The following is a 12,666-nucleotide window of genomic DNA, read 5'->3' as shown; positions in this document are numbered from 1 at the left end:
AAGTTCGGTTTGCCAGGGGCCAGGTGTTTAAGGTCCAAAAGATGGCAACAGAGAGGCAAGGAGGACCTAAGTCAGAAACAGTCATGTAAAGTGTGCTGCTGCTGCTGCTAAGTCACTTCAGTCGTGTCCGACTCTGTGCCACCCCATAGACGGCAGCCCGCCAGGCTCCCCCGTCCCTGGGATTCTCCAGGCAAGAACACTGGAGTGGGTTGCCATTTCCTTCTCCAATGCATGAAAGTGATAAGTGAAAGTGAAGTCGCTCAGTCGTGTCCGACTCTTTGTGACCCCATGGACTGCAGCCTACCAGGCTCCTCCGTCCATGGGATTTTCCAGGCAAGAGTACTGGAGTGGGGTGCCATTGCCTTCTCTGGTAAAGTGTGCTAAAGACTATAAAATTGAGAGCAGGGGGGAACCACTGACATTTTCAGCTAACATGATTATATTTACTTTTTTAAGAAATACCTTTTAGCTAGAGAATGGAGACTAGGATGTAGAGAGAGACGACCAGAGGCAGAGACACCTATGAGCATGCAAGCTATGATGGTGGCCTGGACTCAAGAGATTGGCGGAGGAAATCAAAAAAGTACATGAATTCCAGAGGCACTGGGGAGGTCGTATCTGTAGGTATTTGTGAGTCATGGGATGACAGAAGTAAAAATGGAAATGTAGCCAGTGATAATTTCATTTTTCATGTAATTGAATGGATGTTAGTCTTTCTTGAGATAGAAAACACAGAAGAAATAATGAATTGGAGGTCAATATAGATGAAGTGTTATACATGTTTACATTTTCTAGGGGATACATTAATGAATCTGACCCATGAGTCACAAAATATAGGATTTAAACTTCAGGAAAGACATAAGACATAGAGAAAACATACAGCAAATTGACAGACATTAATCCTGCCTTATTGGTGTTTCATTAACATAAAGGGATTAAAAACTGCAATCCAAAAGCAGACAGTGACAGAATGGATTAAAAACAAACAAACAGAACATCACGGGTGTTTGTATAAAAGTCTGAACTCATCAAATAGTAAGTACGCATTAAGTATGTACATGCCATTATACAACAATTATACATCAATAAAGCTACTAAAGTTTTTTCAAAAACAAAAACCTAAAAAAAAAAGAAGTTTGGCTGGGAAGGGAAAAATAATAAACTAAACAAAAAAAAAAAGTTTACTGAGGGTCTATAGCTTAGTCTTCAGGAGTGTCAGCGAAGTGGGGAACAGGTGTCTTTGCAATCACTTTCCTCTGTACCCATCTCAGAGACAAGCGATACTAGTCATGGCATGATTCTGACCCACGGCAGTTCCTCAGGTTTCTGCATACATAAAGAGGACTGCAGCCTTCAGAACTGTTAGGCTTTTATAGAAGGAAGTGTTTTACATTACTTGTAACTTGAGATACTTGAAACACTGAGGGGGCATAAACACCGTTTAAAAAATTTTGCAAGTTTGAGCCCCTGATTTTTTTCATTGTTGTTACTCCATCCTAAAAAGTAAATACACAATGGCCCGAATGATCCAGCAACCACAGTGCAAGATGCCATGCTACTCACGCACATTTCCCAGCTACCTGGTGGCTCCCTTAAGAGAAGCGTGGACAATCGCTCAAAATGCTTGGGCTTCAGGGATATTTAGAAGCTCCTCATTTCCTCCCAGAAAATGCATGGAGATGTTGAAATTGCATTTGGTGTATTATTTCCCTTGGGCTTACCAGATTCCTCTCCCTGTATCCGCTTAACTTAAAATGTAAATTTCTTTAGAAAGCACTGTCTCTTGATAATTTAATGGGAATTAGTAGATGAAATCATTTTCTTGCATGACTTTCTACACTAAGGCAACATGAAGGCACCTTAGATGGAAAAGAGAGTCAGAACTGAGCTGGGTCCAGGACAGTGGGGACCACAGTCATCTATTCTTAAAGCTCTCGGGACTAATTATGGCCACAAATATAAATGCTCTACAGGGAAAGAAAATAAGCATGCCACACTGATTTTGGTCCAGGTGTGTTAATATACATTTTTAAGAGACAATCTCAGTAGTGGCTAGAAGAGGAGCTCTGAAGTCAGACTACCTAAGTTTTTTTTTTTTTTCTCCCAATGTCATATATGGTGACTCAGACAAGTAAAGAATCCACCTGCAATGCGGGAGACCTGGGTTTGATTCCTGGGTTGGGAAGATCCCCTGGAGGAGGGCATTGGCAACCCATTCCGGTATTCCTGCCTAGAGAATCGCCGTGAACAGCGGTGCGTGGCAGGCTGCAGTCCATGGGGTCGCAAAGAGTCAGACACGACTGAGCAACTAAGCAAATGTATATCTTTACTACCTACAGGAAACTTTCATGTATTTTGAGCCTCATAACCAACCTGTGAAGTAGGCAGGTTTCAGCTGTTCATTCTCACGAGGTATTCTATTTTTGTATTCTTATCCACAAGTCAGCAGGAGAGACTGCAAAGGCATACATGCCCCTTGCCTGAAGCTTGTCGCTGTCATAAACGGAGGCAATATCGAATCGATTCTCAAACACTTTCTGCTCAATCGTGCCCCACTGAAATTAATGTGCCCTCGCCTCTCCTGCCTCATTTCGTAGCCCTGATTTATGTCCTTGTAAGTAGTAACATTTATAAAAAGTCAGAAAAATTATGACACTGAAGAAATGGAAACCAGAAGTGAGGTGGTCGGGTGTGCAAGACATTACAACAAGATTGTTATATGTCAATTTAGCTCAACACTTCCAGTATATTCTGCCATCTAGCCAGAGTGAAATCTCTCTTGGGTAAAGGTAGATATCCAAGGGAAGTCCAGTTCTTTCTGATTTTCACATAGAGGATTTTACTGTACTGTAAACATAGACAGTTGTTACATAAATAGACACAGTACAGATTTTTAAAAAGCATACTTCTTGGGGAAAATACAATTAAAATTTTTGTCAAAAGCTTGTGTGCACTTTGAAAATTAAATTGCATGGTGAACTTGGATTGCCAATATTTTTCATCCTGTTGCTTTCTAGACTGATGGTGCCTTCCACTCATTCCAGATAGAAAGGGACCATGAAGCTTTAGAAAGTTAAGTGCAGGTGTATAGCTGTTGATCCCAGCCTAGAAGACATGCTTTGTACATCCAGGAAGATTATCCAAAAAAGCCAACTGTGACAATTAAAAACCATGTTGTTAGACTGGTTTAAGAAGGATTAAGTCAAGGGAAGGGAGTTTATATTTTTTTGCACATCCAATACTCATGGTGTTTTAGTTAAGCACAGTCAAGAGAATACACTGCAAAGTAATTGAGAGGGGGTCTGAACTCAGATTTGTTCAGCTTGTGTCTTAGAATAGTTAATATTAACGGACTTCTACATTAAGATTCACTTGGCAAATGCATGAAAATGAAATCACATAAGCTTTTCTAAGCTAACACTTTCTAAGATTGGGGTAAATGGCAAGTCTAAGAAATACTTTGTTTAATTTTGAGATGTTTCACAGAGACTATGAAAAAAGTTAACTTTAAAAGCAAGAGCCAAACATTTTTTTGGTCTTGAAATATAATAAATTCAAGAAGCAATTGATTATCTTAATAAATAAAATCAGTAGACATAATTGCCCCTCTAAGCATTTCTCGTGAAATGAATGGGTAGTGATTATTTTTGAGAATATACTCGTAGACTTTGTTATACTACCTGACAGCTTAAGAAATATTAGAAGAAATTGCTTCAAGTATTCTATTCAAATACAGCTTAGCAATGTATTCCTATATCAGGGGCCCATGATTTGTTGAGGCTTAGTTCAGAGACAAGTAGATGATGAATGGTTGAACCATAGAAATAGGTGGAGACAAAGTCTTGTCTTTCTGGACCAAATTAAATAATATTAAATGTTCTTTAATTGCATTGATTGAAATCAGACTTTTCCTCCTGCCTTTCCTACACCATTTTGACATGATTTTCCCAGAAAAATCAGAAGTAGAAAGGAGCTTCCTTTTTTCATGGTGATCATGTAACACAGCATATTGTTGACATCTGTTGTGCAACCCTAGAAAAGTATGAACCTATGTGGTTCAGCCTCAGAGAAGCATGGAGTTTGGGGTAAAAAAGTTAGCAGCTTAAAGCATTGTAAACAAACTCCATTCTTTGTTTTCATTATTGGAAAGATGAAAGGATATAGCACATAGTCCATAGCAGTCCTTGCAAAAGTCTAGCTCCTATACCAAACATTTCTTTCACATCCTGATTCCTATCCACAGACTTAAATCTGGAGTCAGGCCAAATTCACTACCATTCACAGATGCCAATGATGAGCTGGGTGTTTTACTAGTCAGGTATCCTCAACCTGGGCTTCCTAGGTTGCTCAGTCGTAAAGAACCTGCCTGCCAAGCAGGAGGTGAGCATTTGATCCATGGGTCGGGAAGATCCCTTGGAGAAAGAAATGGAAACCCACTTCAGTATTCTTGCAAGGGAAATCCCATGGACAGAGAAGCCTGGCAGGCTGCAGTGCATGGGGTCACAAAAGAGTTGGACATGACTTAGTGACTGAACACCACCAGCACATCAACCCAGTTATCACAATATTCTCAGTTTTCAAAGATTAATCAACTAGGGCTGAGAAGTGTAACTTATCCCAATACACACAGCCCCAGTGTTCAAAATGTTTGATTTCAAAACTCATACTTTAAAAACCACACTATGCTAACTTTCATCATTTTAAAAGCCCAATTTTATGATTTGGGAGTCTATTTCAAAATGTTTCTAATCCTCAAATTCATTGACAAATATTTTCACTTACTTCTGTCTCTCTCTCTATAGATATGTACACAGGCACACACTGTGGAATAGGTGTATACATACACACACACACACATGAATATAAATATGTTTCTTCTTATCTCATGCATTTATGTGTGCTTTTTTTTAAATGGGCTGTTAGCATTGTGAAAATAACTATACTACTCAAAACAATCTACAGGTTGAATGCAATCCCTATCAAACTACCAATGACATTTTTCACAGAACTAGAACAAAAAAATTGACAATTTGTATGGAAACATAAAAGACCCCAAATAGCCAAAGTAATCTTTGAGAAAAAGAAATGGAGCTGGCGGAATCAAACTTCCTGATTTCAGACTATACTACAAGGCTACAGTCATCAATATAGTATGGTACTAGCACAAAAACAGAAATAGAGACCAGTGGCACAAGATACAAAGTCCAGGGATTAACCCATGCACCTACGGCCACCTTATCTTTGACAAAGGAGGCAAGAATATACAATGGATAAAAGACAGCCTCTTCAGCAAGTGGTGCTGGGAAAACTGGACAACTATGTGTAAAAGAATGAAATTAGAACACTTCCTAATACCATACACAAAAATAAACTCAAAATGGATGAAAGACTTATATGTAAGGCCATAAACTATAAAGCTCTTAGAAGAAAACATAGGCAGAACACTCTTTGACATAAATCATAGCAAGATCCCCTTTGACTCACTTCCTAGAGTAGTAGAAATAAAAATAAACAACTGGGGCTTAACTAAACTTGGCAAAACTAATACAATTATGTAAAGTTTAAAAATAAAATTTAAAAAAAAAATTAAACTTGAAAGCTTTTGCACAGCAAAGGAAACAGTAAGATTAAAAGACAACCCTCAGAATGGGAGAAAATAATAGCAAATGAAACAACTGACAAAGGAGTCATTAATTAAGATGAATATTATTAATATATAAGTGTATATTATATTAACATACATTTTAATACAAAATATATAAGTATACTAACGCATATATATGGAATTTAGAAAGATGGTAACAATAACCCTGTGTACGAGACAGCAAAAGAGACACTGATGTATAGAACAGTCTTATGGACTCTGTGGGAGAGGGAGAGGGTGGGAAGATTTGGGAGAATGGCATTGAAACATGTAAAATATCATGTATGAAATGAGTTGCCAGTCCAGGTTCAATGCACGATACTGGATGCTTGGGGCTGGTGCACTGGGACGACCCAGAGGGATGGAATGGGGAGGGAGGAGGGAGGAGGGTTCAGGATGGGGAACACATGTATACCTGTGGCGGATTCATTTTGATATTTGGCAAATCTAATACAGTTATGTAAAGTTTAAAAATAAAATAAAATTAAAAAAAAATAAAATTTAAAAAAAAAAAAAAAAAAAGCATCTCCTACTGCTCAATATCAGAAAAACAGGCTAATCAAAAAATGGGCAGAAGACCTAAACAGACATTTTTCCAAAGAGATACAGATGGCCAATAAACACATGGAAGATGCTCAACATCACTCATTATTCAGTTCAGTTCAGATCAGTCATTCAGTTGTGTCTGACTCTTTGCAACCCCATGCATTGCAGCACGCCAGGCCTCCCTGTCCATCACCAACTCCTGGAGTTCACCCAAACTCTTGTCCATTGAGTGGGTGATGCCATCCAGCCATATCATCCTCTGTCATCCCCTTCTCCTCCTGCCCCCAATCCCTCCCAGCATCAGAGTCTTTTCCAATCAGTCAACTCTTTGCATGAGGTGGCCAAAGTACTGGAGTTTCAGCTTTAGCATCATTCCTTCCAATGAACACCCAGGACTTATCTCCTTCGGAATGGACTGGTTGGATCTCCTTGCAGTCCAAGGGACTCTCAAGAGTCTTCTCCAACACCACAGTTCAAAAGCATGAGGCCACCATCACCCTAATACCAAAACCTGACAAAGATCCCACAAAAAAAGAAAACTACAGGCCAGTATCACTGATGAACATAGATGCAAAAATCCTTAACAAAATTCTAGCAATCAGAATCCAACAACACATTAAAAAGATCATACACCATGACCAAGTAGGCTTTATCCCAGGGATGCAAGGATTCTTCAATATCCGCAAATCAATCAATGTAATACACCACATTAACAAATTGATAAATAAAAACCATATGATTATCTCAATAGATGCAGAGAAAGCCTTTGACAAAATTCAACATCCATTTATGATAAAAAACTCTCCAGAAAGCAGGAATAGAAGGAACATATCTCAACATAATAAAAGCTATATATGACAAACCCACAGCAAACATTATCCTCAATGGTGAAAAATTGAAAGCATTTCCTCTAAAGTCAGGAACAAGACAAGGGTGCCCACTTTCACCATTACTATTCAACATAGTTTTGGAAGTTTTGGCCACAGCAATCGGAGCAGAAAAAGAAATAAAAGGAATCCAAATTGGAAAAGAAGAAGTAAAGCTCTCACTGTTTGCAGAAGACATGATCCTCTACATAGAAAACCCTAAAGACTCCACCAGAAAATTACTAGAACTAATCAATGACTATAGTAAAGTTGCAGGATATAAAATCAACACCCAGAAATCCCTTGCATTCCTATACACTAATAATGAGAAAACAGAAAGAGAAATTAAGGAAACAATTCCATTCACCATTGCAACGGAAAGAATCAAATACTTAGGAATATATCTACCTAAAGAAACTAAAGACCTATATATAGAAAACTATAAAACACTGGTGAAAGAAATCAAAGAGGACACTAACAGATGGAGAAACATACCATGTTCATGGATTGGAAGAATCAATATAGTGAAAATGAGTATACTACCCAAAGCAATTTATAGATTCAATGCAATCCCTATCAAGCTACCAACAGTATTCTTCACAGAGCTAGAACAAATAATTTCACAATTTGTATGGAAAAACAAAAAGCCTCGAATAGCCAAAGCGATCTTGAGAAAGAAGAATGGAACTGGAGGAATCAACCTACCTGACCTCAGGCTCTACTACAAAGCCACAGTTATCAAGACAGTATGGTACTGGCACAAAGACAGAAATATAGATCAATGGAACAAAATAGAAAGCCCAGAGATAAATCCACGCACATATGGACACCTTATCTTTGACAAAGGAGGCAAGAATATACAATGGATTAAAGACAATCTCTTTAACAAGTGGTGCTGGGAAATCTGGTCAACCACTTGTAAAAGAATGAAACTAGAACACTTTCTAACACCATACACAAAAATAAACTCAAAATGGATTAAAGATCTAAATGTAAGACCAGAAACTATAAAACTCCTAGAGGAGAACATAGGCAAAACACTCTCTGACATACATCACAGCAGGATCCTCTATGACCCACCTCCCAGAATATTGGAAATAAAAGCAATAAACGAATGGGACCTAATTAACCTTAAAAGCTTCTGCACATCAAAGGAAACTATTAGCAAGGTGAAAAGACAGCCTTCAGAATGGGAGAAAATAATAGCAAATGAAGCAACTGACAAACAACTAATCTCAAAAATGTACAAGCAACTCCTACAGCTCAACTCCAGAAAAATAAATGACCCAATCAAAAAATGGGCCAAAGAACTAAATAGACATTTCTCCAAAGAAGACATACAGATGGCTAACAAACACATGAAAAGATGCTCAACATCACTCATTATCAGAGAAATGCAAATCAAAACCACAAGAGGTACCATTTCACGCCAGTCAGAATGGCTGCGATCCAAAAGTCTACAAGTAATAAATGCTGGAGAGGGTGTGGAGAAAAGGGAACCCTCTTACATTGTTGGTGGGAATGCAAACTAGTACAGCCACTATGGAGAACAGTGTGGAGATTCCTTAAAAAACTGGAAATAGACCTGCCTTATGATCCAGCAATCCCACTGCTGGGCATACACACTGAGGAATCCAGAATTGAAAGAGACACGTGTACCCCAATGTTCATCGCAGCACTGTTTATAATAGCCAGGACATGGAAGCAACCTAGATGTCCATCAGCAGATGAATGGATAAGAAAGCAGTGGTACATATACACAATGGAGTATTACTCAGCCATTAAAAAGAATACATTTGAATCAGTTCTAATGAGGTGGATGAAACTGGAGCCTATTATACAGAGTGAAGTAAGCCAGAAAGAAAAACACCAATACAGTATACTAACACATATATATGGAATTTAGAAAGATGGTAACAATAACCCTGTGTACAAGACAGCAAAAGAGACACTGATGTATAGAACAGTCTTATGGACTCTGTGGGAGAGGGAGAGGGTGGGAAGAATTGGGAGAATGGCATTTAAACATGTAAAATATCATGTATGAAACGAGTCGCCAGTCCAGGTTCGATGCACGATACTAGATGCTTGGGGCTGGTGCACTGGGATGACGCAGAGGGAGGGTATGGGGAGGGAGGAGGGTTCAGGATGGGGAACACATGTATACCTGTGGCGGACTCATTTTGATATTTGGCAAAACTAAAAAAATTATGTAAAATTTAAAAATAAGATAAAATTAAAAAAAAAAAACAAAAAACAAAAGCATCAATTCTACGGCCCTCAGCTTTCTTCACAGTCCAACTTTCACATCCATACATGACCACAGGAAAAACCATAGCCTTCATTAGACGGACCTTTGTTGGCAAAGTAATGTCTCTGCTTTTGAATAGGCTATCTAGGTTGGTCATAACTTTCCTTCCAAGGAGTAAGCGTCTTTTAATTTCACTCATTATTAGAGAAATGCAAATCAAAACCACAATAGAGTATCACCTCACACCAATCAGAATGGCCATCAAAAAAAACTACAAACAATAAATGCTGGAGAGGATGTGAAGAAAAATGCTACGGCACTGTTGGTGGGAATGTAAATTGATACAGCCACTATGGAGAACAGCATGGAGATTCCTTAACAAACTAGGAATAAAACTACCATTTGAACCAGCAATTCCACTACTGTGCATATACCCGGAAAAAAAAGGACAATTCAAAAATACACATTTATCCCACTGTTCATTGCAGCACTGTTTACAAGAGCCAGAAGACGGAAGCAACCTGGATGTCCATTGGCAGATGAGGGGATGAAGAAGATATGATACATATATATAATGGAATATTACCCCTAAAAAGGAAACAAGTTTTTAGTCCGTTGTAGTGAGGTGGATGACCCTAGAGCCTGTTATACAGAGTGAACTAAGTCAGAAAGAGAAAAACAAATATCATCTATTAATGTGTATATATGGAACCTAGGATAGTACTGATGGCCTATTTACAGAGAATAACTGGAGAGGCAGGTGTAGAGAATGGGCTTGTGGACATGCCAGGGGAAGGAGGGGCCAGGACAAAATGAGCAACTAGCACCGACATATATACACTTTCATGTGTAAAACAGGGAACTAGTGGAAAGCTGCTATATAAAACAGGCGCCCAACCTGGCACTCTGTGATGATCTAGAGGGGTGGAATGCAGTTGGGGGAGGTAGGCTCAAAACGGAGGGGATTTACATATATATATATATATAATGATAACTGATTTGCATTGATGTATGGCAGAGACCACTAGAACACTGTAAAGCTATTATCCTCAAAAAGACATGGGCTGTTATGAATAGTTTTTCAAAAAAAAATTCAGATTATAATCATTTCACTTAAAATAGTAATTGCTAACTTTATTTGCTTACTCTTAGAATCACAAACCTTTCTCTTTAAACCTCTGGCTTTGCATTATTTTTCCATCTGTACCACATCTCTCTTGTGCAGGAACCAGAGTAAAAAGAAGAATATTTAAGAGGGAGATAATGAATAAGAGGAATGAGAGTTCATGTTTAATTGCATTTAATCCTCCAAATTTTTCAATATTATTTTATGTATTTTATTTTAAAGAGTAGTGCTAGTAAAGTAATGCTCAAAATTCTCCAAGCCACGCTTCAGCAATACGTGAACCATGAACTTCCAGATGTTCAAGCTGGTTTTAGAAAAGGCAGAGGAACCAGAGATCCGCTGGATCATGGAAAAAGCAAGAGAGTTCCAGAAAAACATCTATTTCTGCTTTATTGACTATACAAAAGCCTCTGACTGTGTGGATCACAATAAACTGTGGAAAATTCTGAAAGAGATGGGAATACCAGACCACCCGACCTGCCTCTTGAGAAACCTGTATGCAGGTCAGGAAGCAACAGTTAGAACTGGACATGGAACACCAGACTGGTTCCAAATAGGAAAAGGAGTACGTCAAGGCTGTATATTGTCACCCTGCTTATTTAACTTATATGCAAAGGACATCATGAGAAATGCTGGGCTGGAAGAAGCACAAGCTGGAATCAAGATTGCTGGCAGAAATATCAATAACCTCAGATATGCAGATGACACCACCCTTATGGCAGAAAGTGAAGAGGAACTAAAAAGCCTCTTGATGAAAGTGAAAGAGGAGAGTGAAAAAGTTGGCTTAAAGCTCAACATTCAGAAAACAAAGATCATGGCATCTGGTCCCATCACTTCATGGGAAATAGATGGGGAAACAGTGGAAACAGTGTCAGATTTTATATTTTTGGGCTCCAAAATCACTGCAGATGGTGATTGTAGCCATGAAATTAAAAGACACTTACTCCTTGGAAGGAAAGTTATGAACAAACTAGATAGCATATTCAAAAGCAGAGACATTGCTTTGCCAACAAAGGTCCGTCTACAAAGGTCCGTCTAGTTAAGGCTATGGTTTTTCCAGTGGTCATGTATGGATGTGAGAGCTGGACTGTGAAGAAAGCTGAGCACCGAAGAATTGATGCTTTTGAACTGTGGTGTTGGAGAAGACTCTTGAGAGTCCCTTGGACTGCAAGGAGATTCAACCACTCCATTCTGAAGGAGATCAGTCCTGGGTGTTCTTTGGAAGGAATGATGCTAAAGCTGAAACTCCAGTACTTTGGCCACCTCATGTGAAGAGTTGACTGATTGAAAAAAACTCTGATGCTGGGAGGGATTGGGGGCAGGAGGAGAAGGGGACGACAGAGGATGATGTGGCTGGATGGTATCACTGACTCGATGGACGTGAGTTTGAGTGAACTCCGGGAGTTGGTGATAGACAGGGAGGCCTGGCGTGCTACAATTCATGGGCCTGCAAAGAGTCGGACACGACTGAGCGACTGAACTGAACTGAACTGAATAGAGTTATTTATTTTAAAATGTTACCCTAAAACTTGACGATAAGAAGTGAAAACTCTGAATGCAAAATCAACACATTTCAACTGTGTAAGAGAAAATGTAAAAAGAAAAGTTTTGAAACATTTAAAATAGTTTTTCAATGATCTTAAGTTTTAGAAAAGATAAATGATTCATAAAAGTTCAAGAGATTTACTTCTTCCTCTTTCTTAAACCATGCAAGAAAAGTACTTTACTTTTGAATTAGAAAGGAATAAACAGATGAATTTCAGGACACCCAGTTGGTGTCAGAGAATTGGTATCAGAATATAACTTCCTAATAGAAAATTTGTCTGTAACACATGTATACCTGTGGCGGATTCGTTTTGATGTTTGGCAAAACTAATACAGTGTTTCAGGTTTAAAAATAAAATAAAATTAAAAAAAAAACAAGAATTTACACAAATATTTAATCTTTCATTCATGGCGAATAACTTTAATGTTAATCAGAACTATGGTCTTTATGTTTAGAAAGAAATATTTTAATATAATAGTGGTTGAATCTAAAGTTATTGGTTATAAATGAAAGACTAAATGTTTGTGTACTCATATGTAGAGGCAAATTTTCTATTAGGAGTTACTTTCTGACACCAATTCTGTGACACCAGTGGGGTGTCCTGCAGCTCAATTCAGTTCTGACAGTAACTAACCAGACAGACCTGCAGGTTAAGAGCAAAATCCTTGACAAGACTGCCCTCATTTT

Source organism: Bubalus kerabau, chromosome 2 (assembly GCF_029407905.1).
Source record: "Bubalus kerabau isolate K-KA32 ecotype Philippines breed swamp buffalo chromosome 2, PCC_UOA_SB_1v2, whole genome shotgun sequence".
In the NCBI taxonomy this organism is placed as follows: Eukaryota; Metazoa; Chordata; class Mammalia; order Artiodactyla; family Bovidae; genus Bubalus; species Bubalus kerabau.
Note: the sequence above shows the minus strand (reverse complement) of the source record.